Here is a 19,677-nt window from a genome sequence, read left to right on the forward strand (position 1 = left end):
TAATTTACAGCAAGACTGGTGAAAGATTGGTTTGATGAACATGAAAGTGAAGTTGAACATCTCCCATGGCCTGCACAGTCACCAGATCTAAATATTATTGAGCCACTTTGGGGTGTTTTGGAGGAACGAGTCAGGAAACATTTTCCTCCACCAGTATCACGTAGTGACCTGGCCACTATCCTGCAAGAAGAATGGCTTAAAATCCCTCTGACCACTGTGCAGGACTTGTATATGTCATTCCCAAGACGAACTGATGCTGTATTGGCCGCAAAAGGAGGCCCTACACCATACTAATAAATTATTGTGGTCTAAAACCAGGTGTTTCAGTTTCATTGTCCAACCCCTGTATATATATATATATATATACACACACACACACACATATATATATATATATATATATATACACACACACACATATATGTAGGGCAGTGGCATAAATATGTCAGCAGAGGTCGCCATGTCATTATATTGTCCTTTGGGTTCTGGCAGTTGGTATAGTTTGTCCTTTAATGGACGCCACGCTTTGGCTTCTGCTAAGGTGAGCTGGCTAGATTTCGATCAGTGTTTGTTTATGCCTCGGAAGGTAAGCTTCGGTGATTGCTTGCTCCTCACTATAACCAAATGTTGTTTTTTTTGAAAAACCCTTTTAGTATAAAATTTATTTTATTATTATTTATGCAGTTAGTGAGATGTTTGTGAATGCCTGACGGTTTTGGGTGTTTAAGACTGTTTTATACAAGCTGTAAGCTTGCTAGTCATTCGTTCCATAGAATGCACTTACCAAGTTATGCGTGTGACTTAATTACCTCGGTAATCTCTTTTTAGGTTTAATTACTATTTGATTCTGTATAGGTTTTAAAAAAAAAATATATACTGTATTTGGGAAACTGCTTTAATGTGAGTTATGTTAACACGCAGTGTTTGTTTATGCCTCGTAAGGTTTGGAACTGTGCCGAATAAACTTAACGGTCTCAACCACAACTTTGACCACCCGTGCCTGATTCTCGCCTCCACCCACACTCCGACAGCAACCCTTAGAACACAATGCAGTCTTCGGATGTAGCGAGGTGCCATCTGACACGGACAGGGTTACATCTTTGGTGCGGTGACCCGGATCGTGGTGCTTCGAGACCACTGAGGCAACAACGCCAGCCGCCTCCGTTATGCGGCGGTATCAATCTGGTAGTTTACTGAGTGTAAACTATGACAATTGGGTTAAGGTGTGAAGCTGTAGCAGCAGCATATCCTTTTAATGCCAAGGTTATTGCACTGTGTTTATGATATTATAACCAGAAAGAAAAAAAAAACATTTTTTTCTTTAAGTTTTTGGTGTACAGGTCCTTCTCAAACTATTAGCATATTGTGATAAAGTTCATTATTTTCCATAATGTCATGATGAAAATTTAACATTCATATATTTTAGATTCATTGCACACTAACTGAAATATTTCAGGTCTTTTATTGTCTTAATACGGATGATTTTGGCATACAGCTCATGAAAACCCAAAATTCCTATCTCACAAAATTAGCATATTTCATCCGACCAATAAAAGAAAAGTGTTTTTAATACAAAAAACGTCAACCTTCAAATAATCATGTACAGTTATGCACTCAATACTTGGTCGGGAATCCTTTTGCAGAAATGACTGCTTCAATGCGGCGTGGCATGGAGGCAATCAGCCTGTGGCACTGCTGAGGTCTTATGGAGGCCCAGGATGCTTCGATAGCGGCCTTTAGCTCATCCAGAGTGTTGGGTCTTGAGTCTCTCAACAAATCTCTTCACAATATCCCACAGATTCTCTATGGGGTTCAGGTCAGGAGAGTTGGCAGGCCAATTGAGCACAGTGATACCATGGTCAGTAAATCATTTACCAGTGGTTTTGGCACTGTGAGCAGGTGCCAGGTCGTGCTGAAAAATGAAATCTTCATCTCCATAAAGCTTTTCAGCAGATGGAAGCATGAAGTGCTCCAAAATCTCCTGATAGCTAGCTGCATTGATCCTGCCCTTGATAAAACACAGTGGACCAACACCAGCAGCTGACACGGCACCCCAGACCATCACTGACTGTGGGTACTTGACACTGGACTTCTGGCATTTTGCCATTTCCTTCTCCCCAGTCTTCCTCCAGACTCTGGCACTTTGATTTCCGAATGACATGCAGAATTTGCTTTCATCCGAAAAAAGTACTTTGGACCACTGAGCAACAGTCCAGTGCTGCTTCTCTGTAGCCCAGGTCAGGCGCTTCTGCCGCTGTTTCTGGTTCAAAAGTGGCTTGACCTGGGGAATGCGGCACCTGTAGCCCATTTCCTGCACACGCCTGTGCACGGTGGCTCTGGATGTTTCTACTCCAGACTCAGTCCACTGCTTCCACAGGTCCCCCAAGGTCTGGAATCGGCCCTTCTCCACAATCTTCCTCAGGGTCCAGTCACCTCTTCTCGTTGTGCAGCGTTTTCTGCCACACTTTTTCCTTCCCACATACTTCCCAGTGAGGTGCCTTGATACAGCACTCTGGGAACAGCCTATTCGTTCAGAAATTTCTTTCTGTGTCTTACCCTCTTGCTTGAGGGTGTCAATAGTGGCCTTCTGGACAGCAGTCAGGTCGGCAGTCTTACCCATGATTGGGGTTTTGAGTGATGAACCAGGCTGGGAGTTTTAAAGGCCTCAGGAATCTTTTGCAGGTGTTTAGAGTTAACTCGTTGATTCAGATGATTAGGTTCATAGCTCGTTTAGAGACCCTTTTAATGATATGCTAATTTTGTGAGATAGGAATTTTGGGTTTTCATGATCTGTATGCCAAAATCATCTGTATTAAGACAATAAAAGACCCGAAATATTTCAGTTAGTGTGCAATGAATCTAAAATATATGAATGTTAAATTTTCATCATGACATTATGTAAAATAATTAACTTTATCACAATATGCTAATATTTTGAGAAGGACCTGTATGTCTGTGAATTGCATGGTAAATAACTACATTTTGTTTGGAATATTTATCATACTGTGGTGCTACTCTGACAATTTAAGTTTAATTGGAATTTTGGGAGTGCTTTAAGACAACTGTGCAACACAATTGTTATTATTGGTATATTTTTTTTCTCTTTTTGATTCACAGTTAAACACTTGGAAAAAAAAAAAAAAAGCAGAGGTTATGCTACAAACATACATTTTATTGGCCTGTATACATTAGAGAAAGGGATACTAGAAGATGATGAATGACGATACGGTTACCCCAATTAGGCGGATGTCGCCTGCAACATCAGGCTACCAACTTACCCCTGAACTTCTACCGAACCACAGACTTAACTCCCCAGGGGTGGTACACACATACATACCTGGAGGAGGAGCAACAGCTGGTGTCAGCAACCAACAGCCAGCAGTGAGGCCAAAACTAACCAACCCTCAATTTATGAATCACGCAGCTTACAACCATACAGATTCGATCTACGGACACAGCCGGGCTGCTTACGATGGATTCCCGCAGACCCACCAGGTGAGAAATGTTCCTGTCTTCACCAGTAATGCTGATAGCAGGATGGTGGAGGATTGGATTCGGGACATGCAATATGTCCTGGAAGCAATAGAGCTCCCACCACACCTGCGGTTTTTTCAATGTGGTGAGGCCAGGAAATTAGTTCTGAACCTACCCCTTTATGACCAAACCCGAGATGGCTTTTGAAGAACTGAGGGCCGAGTATGGCGACACACAGAGCTCTCTAGACCCACTGGCTGACTTCTACAAGCGGAGCCAGAGACCAGGAGAATCTGCCTACTCATATGCGATATCGCTTGAAGCAAATTTGAAAGCGGTAGAGGATAGCCAAAGGGGTGGCAAGACGTTCCCAGACCGGAACTGCAAACTCACCCAGCAGTTTTTAAGGGGTCTTAATGATGAGGAGGTATATATGAGGATCGCTCCACTTAATCCCAGACTCTTAAGCTTCCAGGAGCTGCCGGCTGAGCTCAGAGACATGTCCAAAGAAACAAAAAAGTTCCAGTCACTCTACAAGTTTAAGCGAGCTCACACCCAGATCCAGACTGCACCTGCCAGCAGCCCAATGGTGAAGATGGAGAGAATCAGCCACGCGTCAGAGTTGTCAGAGCTCACAGAACTGGTTAAAAAGTTAACTCTTCACCAAGCAGAGCAAATGGATAAATTGACCTACCTTGAATCAAGAGTTGCTACTCCACCTGCTCCATCCCCTGTACCACCACCACAAGTCCAGGCACCCATAGGACCTCCAACCCAAAGGGCAACTGTGACATGCTACAGATGCGGGAAACAAGGACACATTGCCAGAGTATGCAGAGCAGTGTTACCAGATCCCAGTCAGGTGGATGAGAACACACCCCATCCAGCTCAGCCTTTAAACGGGTAGAGCCCGTGGTCACCAGGGCAACCATGAGCGAGCAGCCAGACCCCCATCCACGAGACATAAAGACGACTGATGGAGGAGAAAACGCCCCATTAGTGGGTCCTAGAAGCGAAGGTGAGGTGGAAATCAATGGAATGAAGTGCCGAGCACTCATTGACTCTGGCTCTCAGATCACCAGTATTACCCCCAGCTACTGGTGCAGCCACCCTATCCTTCAGAAACAGAGGTTACAGCCCTCTTCGATACCGATAGAAGGTGCAGCCGGTCAGACTGTAACCCACCATGGTGTCCTCCGCATTAACTTGAACGGGTTGGAAAAAGAGTTTAAGAATGTGCCAGCTTTTGTGGTTGAGGACTCGGAATATCGCCTGTCTGTCCCTCTGCTGATAGGAACTAATGTCCTCCGTGCCTCCAGGGCCCATCTCCAAGCAACTTATAGCCAACAATTTCTCCAGCATGTCAGAGAGAGCCATCCACAATGGTACACCTCTTATTTGGAGGTGGGCGATACAGGACATTATAATGTGGAGGACAGGGTGGGTCCGGCTGTGTATACAGGACAAAAAATACACATCCCTGGGGGAAAAGAAATGGATCTAATGTGCAAGGTGACAGCTGGCCCATGGAGAAAGACATACACTGCATTGATTCAAGGTCACCGCTCCCTGCAGCTTCCTCAAGAGGTGGAGGTGGCGGAGTAGGACAAGCACAAAACAGCATTCAGCACACCGATGGGTCTGTTTGAGGCCAATCGAATGCCTTTTGGGTTACAGAATGCTCCATCAACCTTCCAGAGACTCGTGACTTGCTGTTTTGGAGACTTGAATTTCACCCACCTCCTTATCTATGTGGATGACCTAATCATCTTTTCTAAAACCTTTGATGAACATCTCAACAGACTGCAGCTGGTGTTCAATCAGCTTTGGGAGCATGGCCTGCAGCTTAAACCATCAAAATGCCAGCTGATGAGAAAAGAAGTGCAGTACCTGGGTCACCTATTATCTGCTGAAGGAATCCGAACTGACCCAGAGAAGATTCGTAGGGTCAAAGACAACCAGGCCAACAAACCGCAGGGAGGTCCTGCAATTTCTGGGTTTTGCTGGCTACTACAGGCGGTATGTCAGTGGGTACTCTGTCCTGGCGGCTCCCTTATACCGGCTCACAGGTGGTGACCCAAGAGTGAAGAAAAGAAGGGGGAAAAAAAGGCTTGGCACCTGACCCACCCTTCTTATGGACAGGTGAATGTGAGGAGGCATTCCTGACCTTAAAACGCAGACTAACGACTGCTCCGGGGCTGGGTTACCCAAACTACAACCTACCGTTTGTCCTTCAGACAGATGCCTCAGGGGAGGGCCTAGGAGCTGTCCTGGTCCAGGTTCAAGATGGCACTGAGAGAGTCATAGCTTTCACCAGCCGAGGGCTGAATCCAGCAGAGACGAGGTACCCCGCCCACAAGCTGGAGTTCCTCGCCCTGAAGTTGGCGATAAAAGACCATCTCTATGGTCATAGATTATCAGTCCAGACAGACAACAACCCCCTCAAGTACATCATGAGCTCGGCAAAGTTGGATGCCACGGGGCAACAGTGGGTGTCCCGTTTGGCTGCTTTTGACTTTGATGTCCAGTACCGGAGAGGACAGAACAATGCTAATGCTGATGCCCTTTCCCGTATGTCAAAACAGGAGGTCACCGAGACCCTGAAATCATGCCCTCTGCGGGTGTCCAGAAAGCCCGAACTGAGTGCAGAACAGTCCATGGAAGATTCAGAGAACTCCACAAGCCAGACCACACCGGCAACCTGGACTCAGACTCACCAGGATCAAATGAGTCATACAGAGACACGGGTATGGAGTCACTCCCCACCATGACAAAGCAAGAGATCCGGTCAGGGCAAAAGGAGGATCCTGTAATTGGCCCTGTCTGGCACTACAGAAGTTGGAATTTGAAACCCACTCGCAGTGAGAGGCTCAGTAGTGGCTGACAGGTCTGTCTTCTCTTAAAAGAGTGGAAGAGGTTAGTGATACGGGACGGCATCATGTATCGCCGCAGCCGTGATCACCAGAGAGGCTTGGTAGAGCAGCTAGTGCTACCAGAGAAGCTACGTGAGGGAGTTATGAAGGCTCTTCACAATGACTCAGGACACTTGGGTTTTGAGAGGACAGTTCAGATGTTAAGAGAGAGATTTCATTGGCCTCAGATGTTCCAGGAGGTCAAGATGTGGTGTGAGCAGTGTGAGAGATGCTGCCTCAGGAAAACGCCAACTTCTGGAGTCAAGGCTCCATTGGTCAGCATTCACAGTGGTGCCCCCATGGAACTAGTGTGCATAGACTTTATGACTCTGGAAAAGTCAAAGGGTGGAATAGAGAATCTCCTTGTGGGTCACGGATCATTTCTCATGCTACGCACAGGCGTATGCCACTAAAGATCAAAAGGCCAACACTGTGGCAAGAGTGTTGTGGAGAAAGTTTTTCTGCCTGTTTGGGCTTCCTGCCAAGTTGCACACTGACCAGGGGCGCAACATTGAAAGTGCTGTAGTGAAGGAGATGTGCAAGTGTATGGGCATCACTAAAACCCACACAACCCCCTACCACCCTCAAGGCAATGGCACCACTGAGCAGTTCAACCGTACCCTGATGAACATGCTTGGGACATTAGAGCCACATCTGAAACCTCGGTGGCATGAGCATTTAGATGCAATGACCCATGCATACAACTGTTCATGCCATAACTCTACCGGGTACATGCCATACTTCTTGATGTTCGGCAGACATCCTAGACTCCCAGTTGACCTCATCTTTGGGCTCCAGACTACTGATGAACCAGGTGAATACAGTGAATATGTTCAGAGACTGCGTGACTGTCTGTCACAGGCGTATGCCCCAGCAAACCAGACCTCTCACCAGGCCAAAAGTCAGCAGAAAAAATACTATGACCAAAAGGCAAAGAGTCAGGTTTTCAACCCAGGGGACAGAGTCTTAGTCAAAGTCTGTCATGTGGAGGGACGGCAAACACTAGGCGACAAGTGGGAGCCTCAGCCTTACATTGTGGTGAAACAAACATACCTGTGTATGTGGTGCGGCCAGAAAACAGTGGTACTGAGAGGGTGGTCCACCAGAACCTTCTGACCAAATGTATGTTTGTCCCAGTAAGGCAGGCAGAGGTAGCAACAGCAGGGAAGATCGAAGCCGACACAGCAGAAGAGGAGATAAAGGAGGACACAGAGGATATGACGAGACAAGCCTGTGGGGTGACCATGCAGGGAATGAGGACTTGGAACCCGATGAGTTGGAGGAAAATGTGGAGGAAATTGCAGGTGTGACAACAAATGAGCAGGTTGAATGGACTGGAATGGAGGGAGTGCATATGCCACACAGAAAATCTGAAGGAAGGACGGAACCTGTAACGGATGGGGGGTATCACTTCGGCCCCTGGACCCAGTGCTCTGAGACGGAACTTGCCAAGCAATCGGCGTCCCCCAAGGAGATTTTCCTGTGAGCCACAAATAGTGGAAACTGAGGACATTCAACAAAAGATCAAAAGAGTGTAATGGAAAATTCTTTTAAAGTGCTCTGATATTCCCTTCACCTCTCTCATTTGAGTCTGTGTTTTATCACCCACAGGTGACCTTCCATCTACCTCTCACCTCTGACCTCTGTGTTTTGTTAAGTGTTCTGTTTTTTAAAGCAGATGGACTCTAAATTTCAATGCTGGAGAGTTTAATGGTTAAGACCCATCATTTAGGATGATGTCAGGAAGGGCAGTTAGGTCTGTTCCTAGATAACCTTGTCACCTTTGAACTCAAGAAGGGTTTGGGTCATAAAACACAGACTCTTGGAAGTTGAGATAACACAGTCATGTTCTGGTATAAATACTGTGTGTAAATGTTGATCGGGGCTCTGTTTAACTGACTTGCTTGGTGACAGAGTCATTCAAATGCTGAATGCCTTTGAATAAAACTTATTAAGACAAAGTCCGGATTTTCTCTTCTTGTGAGTCAACTTCTCTCCACTTTGATAAGAAATTCCAGAACAATTTTAGCGTCACGAACAGGATCTAACGTGCCAGAGGAGACCGCAGGGGGGACACGGACGCCTGGCCAGCCTGAGACGTTGTCCTCAGTCCACCTCCATATTACGGTAGTGGAGTCCGGGTGTCCGCCTGCGGCTTCTGGTCGATTGGATCCGAACTAATTGTCTACAAATATATCTGGGTGAGAAGTTGCTCTGTATGATATAATGTTTTGTTTTTTTACACATTAACCATCATCTCCTAATTAATTGATTAGGTTCTGGAGTTGCGAGAGGGAGGACATCAGCTGAGTGCCACATCACCCTGTAGAGGAATACAGGGAGGTTGTTATCGGAAACGATTAAAAAAAAAAAAAAAAAAAGCAGAACAAAGGGTTTTGCGGGTGGTTTTTTGCAATTTTCTACACCTTATAAAGGAGAAAAGCCAGTCGGCAGACGTGCCGCTGAACAGGTAAAAAGAACAAAATGGGTTCCGGAACCTCAAAGGCATCAGGGGTGTCTCCTTCTCCAGACTCTGCAATTTATAAAATAATGAAAGAAAAAGGGGGAGATGATTGTGTTACATGTGCTTTAATCTGGGAGGACAAGTTTGGTTTTCCACAAGGTGGAAGTTTGAGTGTAAATCAGTTGAATAAAATAAAACAGTTGATGGATGGTGATTGGGAGAAAATAAAAAATAAAAAAAGGATTAAAAAACAAGATTTAGATCAGAGAGAAAAATGGGTAAAATGTTGGGATGAATGGATTACGGAGGCTATACGTAGGGAAAGAAAATCCGAATTGAAACAGATGGCAGGGGGAAAAGATTTGTCCGGGGACGTGGGAAACAGGTATGACAATGCTGGTCGTGCCGTTGATTACCCCACGTTTCCACCTCCATATAGACCTAGTGATGCTTCACCCTCCTGTCTATATCCATCTTTACAGACGGAGTTGCGGGCCCTCCAGATGGCAGACCTCGATCTAGACTCCCGTCCTCCTCCAGCAGCGGGCCAACCAGCAGCGGGCCAACCAGCAAATCTGCCCGCAAGTCAGCCAGGACAACTCGCCAGTCCGCTTCAGTATCAGCCCGTGAGTCAACCCACACATCCACCTGCAGTGCAGGCTGATCTCACTCAGCACAGCGGCCCCAGCGGAGTGGAAGGTGTGATTATGCACCAGCCTACAGATGAGCAGCGACCGGGTTCATCAAAGGACCACAAAATACCTTTCCTCTCCTCTCCTGTTAGCTTTCCTGAGTTTACATGGCTACGAAGTGGAAGACAACGAGGACAAGATAAAAAAGAGGAAGAAGAGTATCAATGCCCTATGTTGGAAGTAGCCGGAACAAATGAGCCTCAGTTGGTGTTTCGACTGTGGACTGCAGCAGACATCCAAGCCAGTGCCACGTTACTTCCGGATCCCGTAGGAGACGGAAGAAAGTTTGCTACGGAATTTAAAGCTTTATGCCATGAAATGAGACCTACCGGCACAGAAATTCGCGGGCTCCTTGCAGCAAAAATCAAACCTGGAGATTTGGTTGGTCTGAGATTGCCAGATCCTGCAGTGCGCCTTGGAGAGACAACTGGAGGTGAAAATGGTGATTTAAATCATCGTAATGGACCATGGTATAATGCCATAGAACATTTGTGCACTGACTTGATCACAAAATTTCCACAGAGGAGTGATTGTGCAGTGCTACAACAAGTTAAACAACGTCCTGATGAGACTGTTGCTGATTTTCTTTACCGGATGGAAGAAGCGTTCAATAAACATTCAGGTATGGAACGCCCCGCTGACTTTACTGTTTTGGGCCTCTGGGAAAAGATGCTGTGTGGATATATTATGGAAGGACTTCTCCCTGAGATCGCAGCACAAACTAAGACTCTTTATGTTGGTTGGAGACATGGGGTGCGTTTTGAGGAGCTGAAAAGACATGCTTTACACAGCGATGATGTTATCAACGACAGGAAGAAGAAAAAAGCGGACAAAAGAGAGACTGATTTGCATAACGCTGCCTTGACCCTGTACTGCAGTACAAATCAACGTGGTTCTTTTCCTCGAGGACGAGGCCGGGGACGCCGGGGCAGAGGTCGGGGAAGGGGACAGTGGTCCCGCTCCGATGCTTGCCATAAATGTGGAAAGTTGGGACACTGGAGGAATGAATGTCCAGAGAAACTGCAGCAGCCGGACACCGGTAACTGACGGGGGGAGGACGGGACCCTGGATCTGGCTGTCACTTGCATTGAGGAGGGGTCTCTTAAGGAGCGTGAGGTTTCACAAACACACACACAGTTGCATGATGATACTGATTCACATAGGTTACTTACAGAGGCCATATTACACTTAGAAGGTGCCTCCGTAGTTTTACCAGGCACATATCTCCATACACAGAACCCTGCTTTTAAAAGAATGCCTATGTTTTCTATGATGGTGATGGATGAAGAAATTTCTTTTGTTGTAGATTCAGGAGCGACACACTGTTTTATCAGCTAAATGTATCAAAGAGCAGCCAAAACTGAGTGGTCGATATGTTCATTCTGTCTCTGCTTCAGGTGAAACAGTTAGGGAAAGTTTTTCTGTTCCTCTAAAGTGTTCCACTCCACAGGGAGTGCAGTTAAAACATTCTTTTTTGGTGTCTCCTTTGTGTCCCTTAAATTTGATGGGTAGAGATTTGATGTGCAGATTAAATATTGCTATTATTTCAAACCTTGATGGACTGACAGTTCACACTCAGAAGGACTTTGACTATGACTACACTGCAGTACATTGGGCCCCAGAGCAACCTTTATATGCATATCAGTGGAAGCTTCCAGTTGGTCCTGTACCTCAACATTTTGTCACATTGGCAGTAAATGCTGTGACACCTGATAGTGAGATAATGAGTGCAGATGATCTGCATTGTACTTCGCATGTATCTGAAGGACCTGATTTTGATTATGAGGACAGTTGGTACAAAATTACAAATGAGAAAGTGCACCTCTCTGACATGTACTGGAATGATCACATAGCAGCTTTATCTGTGACTTTGACCTCTGAACAGCTGCATTTTTTTCAAGTTTCTGGTTCGGTGCCGCATGTATCATTGGCCAAGTCTGAAAATATGGAATGGAAGGATGTGGGGTTTTTTGTTAGACGTTGTCTCCTTGCCACGGATTGGAGGGAGACAGATGTCCCATATGTGTTTGTGTCTCCTTCTCAAAATGCTTTTAAAAGACATTGTCCCACTGTTGTTTCCTGTAATCGTACAGTGCAACTGATTTCACATTCACATCTGTTTTTAGCTACGGCTTCTTCTGCGGATGCAGATCTTGAAGAGCTGCCTGATTCATTGTGGGCTGCTCACAAATATGATGTTGGTCTTATTACAGATTGTGAGCCAGTTGTTGTTACTCCTAAATCAAACTACAGGCCATGTCAGAAACAATACTTATTGAAGAAGGAAGCTTTGGAGGGAATTCGTCCCGTTTTTGATTCCCTCCTTAAAGCTGGGGTAATTGTACCCTGTCCAAATTCACCTGTGAGAACACCGTTGTTCCCTGTGAAAAAAATTAGGCCCCCTGGAGAGCCTGACGAATGGAGATTTGTCATGGACCTTCAGGCTGTTAACCAGTCTGTTGTGGCCCGTGCACCATCAGTTCCGAACCCTTCTACAATTCTGTCACAAATTCCACCAGAAGCTAAATATTTTTCAGTAATAGACCTGGCAAATGAGTTTTTTTCTGTCCCTGTACACAAGGACAGTCAGTATTGGTTTGCTTTTGAGTTTGATGGGAAGCCATATTGTTTTACTCGTCTTTGTCAGGGCTACACAGAGAGTCCAACTATTTTTAACACAGCTCTGAAGGACTCTTTGGCTGATTTGACTCTGTCTCCTGGAACTGTCCTTACACAGTATGTTGATGATTTATTATTATCAGCAGGATCAGCGGATCAGTGTAGGAAAGACACCTTGAAACTGCTTCAACATCTTCATAAGAAGGGTCACAAAGTTTCAAAATCTAAAATGCAGTTTGTACAGGAAGAAGTGACATTTCTTGGTCATGTTCTCTCACATAAAAGCAGAAAATTGTCCCCTCAGCGCATTGAAGCTGTTCTGAAAATCCCAAAACCTGTCACCAAGAAACAAATGATGTCATTTTTGGGTATGACAGGTTATTGCAGAGCTCACATTCTGAATTACTCTGAGCTGGAAGCGCCTTTGGCCGGTTTAATATATGGGCGGAGCTTGGCAGCTGCAGACAAAATTAAATGGACAGATGAGGCAGAACTGGCTTTCATTGATTTAAAAACAGCCCTGTCTTCTGCGCCTGCATTGGCTTTACCAAACTCTGACAAGCCATTTATTCAAATGGTGGATGAAAAATCTGGTTTCATGTCATCTGTGTTGTTGCAATCTCATGGTGATAAATTGCGACCTGTGGCTTATTATTCCAGTAAGCTTGATGCAGTTGCAGCTGGGCTGCCTGGTTGTTTGCGAGCTGTTGCTGCAGCTGAGAAAGCCGTGTTGGCATCACATGACGTTGTTGGATATAATCCATTGACAGTTTTTGTTCCACATTCTGTTTCCATCATCCTCCTGGAACAAAAGACGTCTCATCTATCAGCAGCAAGGTGGTTGAGGTATTCTTCAATATTATTGGACATGCCCAACATTACAATTAAACGTTGTAACACTTTAAATCCAGCCACACTACTGCCTACTGAGGAGGATGGTGAAAGTCATGACTGCGCAGCTGTCTTAAATGTTGTTTGTACCCCTCGTCCTGACTTGCAAGACACCCCTTTGACTAACCCTGATCTTATCTTGTATGTAGATGGGTCTTCCTCCCGTTCTGCAGTGGGTCTGAACCAAGTAGGATTTGCAGTGTGCTCTGACTCAGCTGTTTTGCGCTCAGGTCCTTTGCCAGCGCATTACTCAGCTCAAACAGCTGAATTAATTGCTTTGACTGAAGCTTGCAAGTTGGCAGAAGGAAAGACTGTGACTATTTACACAGACTCAAGATATTGTTTCGGAGTGGTGCATGATTTCGGGGCCTTGTGGAGACATCGCTCCTTTTTGAAATCAGATGGAAAACCTATCTTGAATGCTAGACAAGTGTCTGATCTTTTGGATGCTATTATGTTACCCGCACGTTTGGCTGTGGTTAAGTGTGCTGCGCACACAGGACAGTCTGATTTTGTTTCTAGGGGTAATGCAGCCGCGGACTCGGCAGCAAAAACCGCAGCTTTGAGGCCTTTCTCCTCAGATGAATCTTTTCTTTCTCTGACTGATCCGCAAGGTGTCACTGTTCCTGAAATGCAATCTTTTGCTACTTCACAGGAAAAAGAAAAATGGCGAAGAGCTGGGTGTATCTTTAACAGCAGTTCTGGCTGGCATGTTTCTGATGGTAGACCATGCCTGCCTAAACATTTTTTTCCCTGGTTTGCTAAATGAACGCATGGATTGGATCATGTGTCCAAAGGGGGAATGCTGGATATGGTTAAAAAATACTGGTATACAAATGGGTTTTCAGTGGTAGCTGAAAATTATTGTAAACGATGTTTGATCTGTGCTTCTCACAACCCGAGGGTTCCTGCACAATCACAGGCGGCACATCCACCTCCGCGGTTCCCATTTCAGCATTTGATGATGGATTTCATTGAGTTGACACCTGCTGAAGGGAAGAAATATTGTTTAGTGGTCGTGGACATGTTTTCTAAATATGTTGAAGCGTTTCCAACAAAACACGCAGACAGCAGTGCTGTAGCGAAGTCTTTGTTGACAGAGATTCTTCCCCGTTGGGGGGGTCCCAGAGGTGATTTCCAGTGATAACGGGACACATTTTGTCAACAAAGCTTTGCAAGAAATTAGTAAGCTTCTAGGTTTCCAGTTGAAGACACGTTGTGCTTACCACCCACAATCAGGTGGAGCAGTAGAACGAGAAAATGGAACAATAAAAAATAAGTTGGCTAAATGCTGTGAAGAAACAGGTTTGTCCTGGCCAAAAGCGCTCCCTCTGGTTCTTATGTATATGCGAATGAGGAATAGATCCAGAGCTAATTTGAGTCCTTTTGAAATCCTTTTTGGGAGACCTGCAAATACAGGGGGAAGACCGAGTACTAACCTAAGCACACTAACAACTGCTCATTTTGAACATTCCATGTTGGAATATTGTAAGGTTCTGTCACGTTCTCTCTCTCTCTCCCATCAGACGGTGAAAGCTGCCTTACCCCCAGTAGCTGACAGACCTCTGCACCAGTTCCAGCCAGGACAGTGGGTGCTGATTAGAGATGCCAGGAGACGTCACTGGAAAGACAAGCGGTGGAGAGGTCCGTTTCAAATTCTGCTGGTGACTCACACTGCCGTAAAGGTCCAGGAACGTGACACCTGGGTCCATTTTACGCACTGCAAGGTGTTCACTGGAACACCACCCGAGCAGCATCCTGGTTCTGAACCTCCTACCTAGAGGAGCTTCCAACGACCGCCCACCTGTACCAGACTGGTAACAGGGCAGCTTGAAGCGCAGAAGCCACTCAGGAGAGGCAGCAGGATTTTTGTTTTTCTTTTTTAAGTTGTTTATAATTTGTTTTCTTTGAGAAAAATCTGTTTGCTTTCTGTACCAGAAGAAAGGACATTCCACTTCAAGGTCACGATGCAGTTAAATGGAAGATGGTCTGTTCTGATGCTAATGATTGGTATTTCAAGTATTTTTATAACTCTTGTGTTCATTTGGGAAAAGGTACAGCAAAGACAATGTAAGGCTAATTTGAGGAATTGTGCTAATAATACTCATCAGCTGATTCGAAGAGAGATCCATCACTTTTCTGACTACTATGATCATGCTGATAATGTCTGGTGGCAACTGATGCATCAAACTGTGAGGAAGATAAGAAATGATAGTTGCTATGTTTGTTGTTTGATTCCACATGCTATTAATGATCAACCATTTTTGGTACCAGTTCCTATTGATACTGCTTATACTAGCTACTTTCTTTCCAGATAACCGGTTGGTGGAGGTCATTTTTCCTTGGGTGAGGAATTATACTGTACGGGAAAGCAGAAATGTTAGTAAATTTTCTAGTGAGACTAATTTAACGTGTGCTTCTACAGGAACTCTTTATAGATTTCGGGGTAATAGAAATCCAATTAAAGATCCAGATATTTGTATTGCTCAGGAGGAAAGCACACCTTATTTCCTTGGAAAGACGGTGGGTTGTAAAACTATTATACCAGTTTCATGTGCCTTGATCCACAGTAATACATCTGGACCTTGTCCTGTCAGAACTGATCCGTATACTATTTCAGAATCTTTGGCTCCAGATCCTTTTGTGTTAATTCTTAATCTTACAGCCTTACCGAATGGAAGTCAATTGTATGGCATGGCAGGTAAATTAACCAGGGTTCTTGTTACTTTTCCTAGTAGAGATGGGTTCTCGTGTCCTAAGAACATGGTTTGGATGTGTGGAAACAGATCATATCTGTATCTGCCTGCTAATTGGTCTGGAGTATGTTATCTAGCTCATTTACTACCTACAGTCACGACTTATGATTCACTCAGCCCATTATTAGAGAGGAAGACAATGCTCAAACGGCAAAAGAGAGCTAGGATCCCCCATTGGAAAGGGATTTTGGGTACAATTTTTCCTAATTATGGTGCTGCTAACGCCGCCCATAGGATTAATGAGTTGTCAGTTGAGTTAGAAAATCTTACTGCTTTATCTGAGGAAGGTTTCACTGTTCTGACTACGGAGCAGCAGGCTATAAGAACTATGAGTTTGCAAAATAGAATGGCTTTGGATTATCTGTTAGCTGAGAGGGGTGGCGTTTGTCATTTAATTGGGGAACAATGTTGCACTTTTATTCCCGATGTGTCTAAGAACATGACGAGTATCCATGATAAGTTTGAGGACTTGCTGACGACCCAACAGAAGGAGAATATGAGTTCCTCTTGGAATCCTTGGTCTTGGTTCTTTACTGGTGGATGGACATCTTGGTTAGTAAAGATTGGAGTGATTCTTTTATGTTTCTTTTTGATTTTGATGTTTCTTTCATGTTGTATTATTCCAATGGTTAGGGGAATGGTGATGAGACTGGTACGTTTTTCTGTGTTGCCTGTTGATAAGGATGTGAACTTAATTTCTGTTTGTCATGATTGTGATGATTCTGCATTTAAGGTGGCAGATAGTATGGATACCGATGGATTTTATGTTGCTTGAGATGCTTTAATGATGTGCTAACTCTAAAGTGTTTGGGGAGTTATTACTGATGTTCAGCATTTTAGTGGTATATATAGAGATTTGGAGTTTTTTTAGTGTTGTTATCCTTATTGCTTTTGCTTTGTTTTGGTTGTAATTGCGAACAGTAGATCTTAGAGGACGCCATGAAATAACACATGTATTTGTTATGTATTCTTTTCTTTTATTAGTTTTACTTGGATTATAAGCTTTGGGTGATGGTTTTGTAGAATTTTCTTTTGGTTTTGTGATTATCTTGTAATCAGAAGAAAGGAGTGTAATGGAAAATTCTTTTAAAGTGCTCTGATATTCCCTTCACCTCTCTCATTTGAGTCTGTGTTTTATCACCCACAGGTGACCTTCCATCTACCTCTCACCTCTGACCTCTGTGTTTTGTTAAGTGTTCTGTTTTTTAAAGCAGATGGACTCTAAATTTCAATGCTGGAGAGTTTAATGGTTAAGACCCATCATTTAGGATGATGTCAGGAAGGGCAGTTAGGTCTGTTCCTAGATAACCTTGTCACCTTTGAACTCAAGAAGGGTTTGGGTCATAAAACACAGACTCTTGGAAGTTGAGATAACACAGTCATGTTCTGGTATAAATACTGTGTGTAAATGTTGATCGGGGCTCTGTTTAACTGACTTGCTTGGTGACAGAGTCATTCAAACGCTGAATGCCTTTGAATAAAACTTATTAAGACAAAGTCCGGATTTTCTCTTCTTGTGAGTCAACTTCTCTCCACTTTGATAAGAAATTCCAGAACAAGAGGATGGAAGCTGTGGGAGAAAACGAAAGCCAGAAGAGCACTAAAACATAGCATGTCACAACTAGAGAACTCACGTTAACGGAGCACATGCTAGCCATTACACACAGCCCATGGTAGTTTGTTCTTTTGTTTCCATGTTTATTGTTGCACTGTATTTAGTCTGATGACTGGGACGCCATCAGTTAAACAAGGGGTGGATGTAGGGCAGTGGCATAAATATGTCAGCAGAGGTTGCCATGTCGTTATATTGTCCTTTGGGTTCTGGCAGTTGGTGTAGTTTGTCCTTTAATGGACGCCGCGCTTTGGCTTCTGCTAAGGTGAGCTGGCTAGATTTCGATCAGTGTTTGTTTATGCCTTGGAAGGTAAGCTTCAGTGATTGCTTGGCTCCTCACTATAGCCAAATGTTTTTTTTGTAAAACCCTTTCAGTATAACATTTATTTTATTATTATTTATGCAGTTAGTGAGATGTTTGTGAATGCCTGATGGATTTGGGTGTTTAAGACTGTTTTATACAAGTTGTAAGCTTGCTAGTCATTCGTTCCATTGAATGCACTTACCAAGTTATGCGCGTGACTTAATTACCTCGGTAATCTCTTTTTAGGTTTAATTACTATTTGATTCTGTATAGGTTTTTTTTCTTTTTAATATATGTACTGTATATACACACACACATATGTATATGTACATATACATATATACATACATACATACATGATTTTCCATCAGAACCAGATCCAAATTCCATCAGAACCAGGAAAAAACCTCTATCAGAACGATCAGAACCAGGTCTAAATTATCACAGCCAAGGAGAAATATCCATCAGAACCAGGTACAGACTTCCACAAGAACCAGATCCAAACTGTTGGAACCAGAAAGAAACCTCTATCAAAACCTGGCAAAAAGCTTCATCAGAACCAGAAAAAAATCTGTTTAAGAACCTTCTAAAAATTTTCAGCAGAACTAGGTCCAAACTATCAGAACCAGGAAGAAAAATCCATAAGAACCAGATCCAAACTCTATCAGAACCTATCAAAAAGCTCCATCAGAACCAGGAAAACTGTCCATCAGAACCTTTTACAATTCTTCATCAGAACCAGGTATAAACCTCCATCAAATCCAGGTCCAAATTATCAAAACCAGGAAGAAACATCCATCAGAACCCTGAAAATATCTACACCAGAACCATGTAAAAGTATCCATCAAAAACAAGTCCAGACTATCAGAACCAGGTACAAATCTTCATCAGATCCAACACCTGAACAAAAGTGAATAATTTTAAAGGGCAATTTCATAGACTTTTGAATATAGGCTGTAGTAAGCAGTAGCATTTCAGCTTACACATTTCTTTTTGCATAGTAGATGGAGTAAATTAATATCAGCCTTCATGCTAGTGATAGCCAATATGCTAATGTTAGCATTATAGCTTCTCTTTCTCTTTTCTTCTCTCTTAGCTGAAGAACAGTTTTGCCTTTTTTAGGCAATTTCTTTTGTTTTTGTTTCTTCAGCGTATCTGTTAGTTAATTCTTTTTCTGACATTTTTTATACATATATTTTAGCAATGACTTCAACTTTTTAGCCTATATTTTTTGCTTCAGTCTATGCTTTTTCAACTCATCTATGGGAAGCTATTTCCTGTTTTTTATATTTTTGTCAGTTCTTGCATTTTAACAACTGTTTCAACAAGTAGTTTTGTGGTAACTTCATCTTGTTACGCTGTTTTATAGTTAATAGTCTTCCTGCTTAAACAGATCAGATGATTTTTTTCTTTGCTAATGTTTCTGCTATTTCTACTTATCAGATTTCAGTTGATATTCTGCTGTCAACCTTAGCCACTTTCTGCCAGCTTTCAACAGGAGTTTAGCATTTCAGTTTTCTTCTAATTCATTACATTTCAGCAGATTTTCTGCAGCCAATTTCAGCTCGTTTTTGCCAGCTTTCAGCTAAAAAATTCAGCTTACAGCATTCACACTGCATTTTCATGGAAAATGCTAATTTTTACAGTTTGTACTCCCATGCACGGGGAACAAAACACATTATATTCTAATTCAAACTATACGGAAAAATTAACACTGGGCTCTTCAACTAAACAGTTCTTGCATTTTTCTTTACCATATCTTTAAAATGTATCATTACTGTGAATCACTGAACTAAAACTTAGTTGGAGAACCAGTTTCACATCTGTTTCATTCCTCTGCATTTCTTGGTTTTGCCTCAGAAACAGCATTTTTGAAGTCACCCCACAAGTTTTCAATCAAATTGAATTATATAATTGGTGTGACAGATAATTTAAACATAGCCATTACCTCAT

The 19,677-nt window shown here is 43.5% G+C and overlaps 1 protein-coding gene across 6 annotated transcripts in view; it reads right to left on the bottom strand.

The window, feature by feature from the left end:
• Positions 1-19,677, bottom strand: part of znf609a (zinc finger protein 609a) — a 96,251-nt gene that overhangs the window by 19,418 nt on the left and 57,156 nt on the right. The gene's annotated exons all lie outside the window — the stretch shown is intronic.

This window comes from Girardinichthys multiradiatus, chromosome 2 (genome assembly GCF_021462225.1).
Source record: "Girardinichthys multiradiatus isolate DD_20200921_A chromosome 2, DD_fGirMul_XY1, whole genome shotgun sequence".
Lineage (NCBI taxonomy): Eukaryota > Metazoa > Chordata > Actinopteri > Cyprinodontiformes > Goodeidae > Girardinichthys > Girardinichthys multiradiatus.